The sequence below is a fragment of the Amphibalanus amphitrite genome, unplaced genomic scaffold (genome assembly GCF_019059575.1).
Source record: "Amphibalanus amphitrite isolate SeventyFive unplaced genomic scaffold, NRLGWU_Aamphi_draft 000014F_arrow, whole genome shotgun sequence".
NCBI lineage: Eukaryota > Metazoa > Arthropoda > Thecostraca > Balanomorpha > Balanidae > Amphibalanus > Amphibalanus amphitrite.
This window is the reverse complement of record NW_024881510.1, coordinates 676,658-681,849: the sequence shown is the minus strand read 5'-3', so window position 1 is coordinate 681,849 and position 5,192 is coordinate 676,658.

Below are 5,192 nucleotides of genomic sequence, written 5' to 3'. Positions count from 1 at the left end.
AACGAGTTGCGGGGAAAAGTGCTGATTTTGCCGCAGTTTTAGGAGCCGGTTATTAGGCTGGATTTTCGGGTTACTTTTTCGTTCTGATTCCTGTATTTCATGGTGTTTGGCTTTTGAATATTTAAGTTCTTTCAGAGAAATATTAATTGCCTTACAGATTTTGTGAAAATGTTTCAGTTTTTATGAGCCAACCGCTAGAGTCCTAAAACAATACATCAGCACTACAATTATTGTAAACAAACAAATGGAGCACACCAATTCGCTCAGTTCTTCTCCGTTCCAAGGCCTTTTTTTTATCTGATGGTTTTCGAACTCTTGTATGTCGTTTTGTTGTAAGTTTTGAATCTCTTGTGACTTAATTATATCATATTAAAGAAGCATGTTGACTGAAAACAATCCCAAGTTGATGTATACAGGAGGCTAAGAGTTGTGAGTCCTGAGTAATATCAGGTTGAAGTTAGGAAATGTTGGTTGATAAACACAAGTTGATCTGGCTCACCTATCAGCAAGAAAAAGTAAAATTAAAAGAGCTTATTGGCCGAAAACAAGCTATAATATTGCAGGAGATCAATACTGAAGAACACGCGCAGTATCAAGCCAGAAAATGTTGGCTGGTGAACGCGTATTGATGTATTGGTATGAATATTGAAATATTACTTACAGGCTACAGCAGCAAGATCAATGAGTGCTAGCTGCCAAGTGAAAAATCTAGAATGAACAAACCTGGGCAGCTTTACTTTGCTATGCAGATGGTAATGTGCATTACTCAGTGTCTGGCAAATGAAACATGCGATCATTCTGTTGCTACTGGAAGAGAAAGCTTGGATCACTAAATCAGCTTTATAATGTTTAATTTGATGTTCATCATTACTTTGCATTTCTTGAAAAAGGATTTCAGTAAAATTGTCATTTGTCAATGTGACAATCCATGCAACGATGTGATCATATCATGTGTTCCGTGATGGTGATTATTGGTCTAATATACAAAAGCAAAGCTGTCAGCATTTCTTTCTGTGGATGGCCAGAAGGGACTCAGAACTTGAGAAGTATTAGTTTTCTTGACAGGGCTGGGATAAAAAGTACTGCCAGGGTAATCTTCCAGAAAGGAACTTCTTTATTTTGACTTGGTATGAGATGTAGGCACAAGTAGGTAGGTGCTCAGTACCTATAGTTCAGTAGTTATGTAGGTTTAGTTGGGCTAGCTAATATTAGGTCATGTTAGTTTTTTTTTAATTTGCCAAGTGTTCATAAAAATGTGACCTGATCAATTCATACCTGACTAACCTGACCTAACCTCAATCATCACACTTATTTGCAACTTACCCAAGACCTGCATAGCATTAGCACCCAGTTATAGGTACTAGGTACTCACCCTAACTCGATCTTACCTGCTAACCTTCAACTTGATAACAGTTCGCTCACCTTGCCAAACCACATCCAGGGAAACAGCCACCCGGGTGGCTGTTGTGTTGTGAGTCTGTGCATTTTAAGTGTTTCTTCTCTGAAGCTGCTCTGCACTGCTGTATGCCATGTTAGATGCTCAGAAAAATGTGGGAAATGATAACTAAGCTAGTTTAGTGCTTTGTTCATGCTTGAGACATCAACAAGTACAAATCCTGCGGGAGTACAGCTATGAGCTAGGTGAGTATGTTATTTGAATATGCTGTTTGACTGTAGTAAATATACAAACAATCACAGGGTCACAGTTATATTCAATCTCCGCATAAACATACAACAAAACGCCCATAGCCTCACTCCGAGCACACAACAAATAACTTAAGCCTTTGCAAGCACAAAAATGCTTTGATTTACAGGATAGGTATACAATATATCCTCTGTCTTTGGGGATCTTGCTGCAAAGTTTGAGTTGAAGTAAGATGACTTAACTTCAGGTATGATGATTAACTTTTTCTTCTTAGCCACTGCTTATGTACGAGAAAGACTAAATGCTTGGTTGATCAACGCCTTGAAAATTTAATGATCCATCTTCAATTCGACATGAAGGCACAAAGAAAATAGCTCCCACTTCTCTCTCCTCTTGGAATACACAAAGCAAAATATTTAATAACTTCTTCTTCTTAGCGGAGGGACATGGACTTCAAGTTAAACTCTGGCAGTTGGCACTGATCACACGAACACCTTTGATCCAAGATAAAATTGAAATGTGTAAATCTGTCTAGTCAATCATGGAAGGAACGGATGAACTTGAGGTCAATATGATTGTGATATGCATCATCTTCACCTTGGAACTTTTTTGCAGGTTTGCTTCATATTTTGTAACAAACGCGCAAAAACTGCAACAAAACAGCACTAATGCTTCTGGACAAAATACAATGAAAGTAAAAACTTAGCTCTGATGGTATTCATTCTCGGCCAAACTCTAATTACAAAATATTTTATGGTAAGAACTAAATTTCGGCTAAAAACAACGCATGTTTTAAAAAAGAATCATTCCAATGACGGTCCATTATTGCGGTCCTGAAATCGCCACTATTTCCGGCCTCTCCAACGCAACTCGTTGTCCAGACGTAAATATGCTGTATTGCATTGCAACTTTTCACATAAAATACCTTTATAATCAAGTTCTATGACGTCATATTTTTGGCCAATGGGGATGTTCGGCTTATTTCCTCACCAGGTGGCAGCACTGCCTTCTTTGGACACAGAAACTGTGGCGGCGAATGCGGGCTCTCTCTATCGTCTGGATAAAAATAGGCCCCGCCCATCCCAATCAGCTGCTGCATGACGAGTTGATGACGACAACCACTACTTACCAGCAACCAATCTAGGGATAGCGTACGTGACAGTAATGGTGCAGCGGTTGCAAAATATTGCATTGTTATTCAAACGGTTTTTGCTTTTTGATTGTGATTGTATTGAGATATGTGATTAGATGAGGTGTTGTTGAAGGCAGGTATTTTTTTAAATATTTTTTGACAATTTTTTGCCCCCTTGTGCTGAACCCGGGACCACCTGAAGTCTAAACCTCATTTTATATAACATGTCAATGCTGATGCTGTCCAGCTCAGAGTTTTTTTTTTGGGGGGGGGGCAAACCAAAACAATTTATCGATTCTTTCCATGCATCGTCCATAGGCGTAATGTTAAAATTATGCCGTTTGGGGGGGGGCAAATGCCTATTTTGCCCCCCCCTGGATCCGCCACTGACTGCTCCGATCCTGGTCATGCAACCAACGTTCATGGGTGGTGTTTCACGGCAGAGCACTGCAGTGCGCTGCGTGTGTCAGAGCATTGGGTTGCCATGGCAGTGTCAACAAAGTTCACTGTGACGCTAAGCTATATGACAGCATCCCAGAACGCTAGCACGCTGCGGTACCAGCACCAGCAGCATGCTAGCAGTATTTGAACTCAAACCTCTGTTCTTGGTACGGTTTTTCAGAACATCTCACTCTGTTCCAAACGCGATTCATCATAAACTAAGAGATCACATGCAACGTCATTTGAGTGATGCTATGGTATGCCGTAGCTACCAGTGCACACAGTGTCTGGATGGTGAAACAGGGCCATTATTAATCACATTTGCTTTGCTTTGTTTCAGCAGAAACCTGTCTGCACATGGGAGGAGCGCAACAAAAGCCCATCAAGTTCATGCATGGCAGTGGATCTCAACAGCAGAAAACCAGAAAGAACATGGATGCTTGTAGATTGCAGTTGTACACTGCTGTTATCACGTGATGTGTGTGGCTGGCATTGCTCCTGGCAAGAACCACCTGCAAGTGATGAGATGGTGCCTCAGTCGTTGAGTGTGCTGCAGTGTGAAAGGCGCCCTGATCTCTACTTTGTGATGGGTTTCCATTGGAAGTTCAACTGAGAAGTGAGAAGTGACTGTGACCATGCTCGAGCATGCCAGTGGAGCTTTACATGCTTAGGGCAGCTTTTGAACAGATGCTGACCATGGCATGTCCCATCCAGTTATCACGTGCATAGAATGGTGGGGGGAGGGCAACTCTGGTTGAGTCAGCCCTACTGCGCTGGGGGTACAGATGGCCGCTTACGTTTGGTGTGTCCTGCACTGCATTATCAAGCCCAGTCTGCTGCCACAGGCAATGGATCGGGCTGCACTATATTAAAGGCAGACTATCTTGCAAAGGAGGCTGGCATCCTCTCCCATAATGACACACCAATTGGCAATCATCGCTGCGATGATCACGAGGGTGTCCGCTTATCTAACATGGTGAGGTGGAGAGCCAGCTCAAGCTGGCCTGAGGGATGGTTTTACTTCATCTGAGGCCCCCTTTCTCCGCCTGCCAGGTCCGGTCAAACGACCGCTTCACAGTGAACGACTTGCAGTGGATGCCGTCCCACAGCGCAACGAGCGCGCCGACCAGAGGCGGCGGCCAAGAGGCGGCCGCGCTCCCCCAGTCGACGGTCCCGGTGGACGTCGGCAACGCCCACCGCGCGACCATCAGATCGGCTCGCGACCGCGCCGTCGCCGACTGACCGCATGACTGGTATCTGTTCTTGATGTGGGACCGACTGCCACCGCCGGTCGCGGAAGGGCATCGCTCATCGGCCATCGACGTTCACCAGCTTCGCGTGGGTCACTGTTCGGGCTGCCACCAATACACCGAATCGGATGGAACCCTGTCGGCGAATGCCGGCGGTGCCCCGACATCGACTGCGCGGCGGCCAGTGCATCGCGTGCCGGGAGGAGGCTGGCACCCCCGATCGGTCATTGGTCACAAACCGTGTCCCAGCTCATGACTGCATCCAGCGCAGCTCTGTGCGATGTTCTGCTGCAGTCTGCCGCGTGTGTTGAAAGAAGAATGAACACGAGAAAACCTCAAAACTTTATGCCTATTAGTATTTGACCAGTATTGGAATAAGTTTGGATTTTGAGAATTTGTGTCCCTGTGCTTGTGCCTGTGTGGAAAGGCATGCTTTACGGTGTACCATCTCAATTTGTGCGGCTGCTGACAAGCCACCTGGGTGCCAACGTATGTGCGAATCCGCGAATACGTTGTGTTTCGTCAGTCGGTATCGTTCTGAAAATATTGACTGCAATAGGCTATATAGCGTATGACGGTTCAGCCCAGCAGTAATAACTGACCATTGATTGGGCGAATTTTGTGTGGTGGTTCGCTAATACATAACCTAAAGAGTGTTTTGCCGGAGTTGTTTAGTAGCAGAACTGACCGGAATATAAGTAGAATGCAACGGTTTGAATCGTTA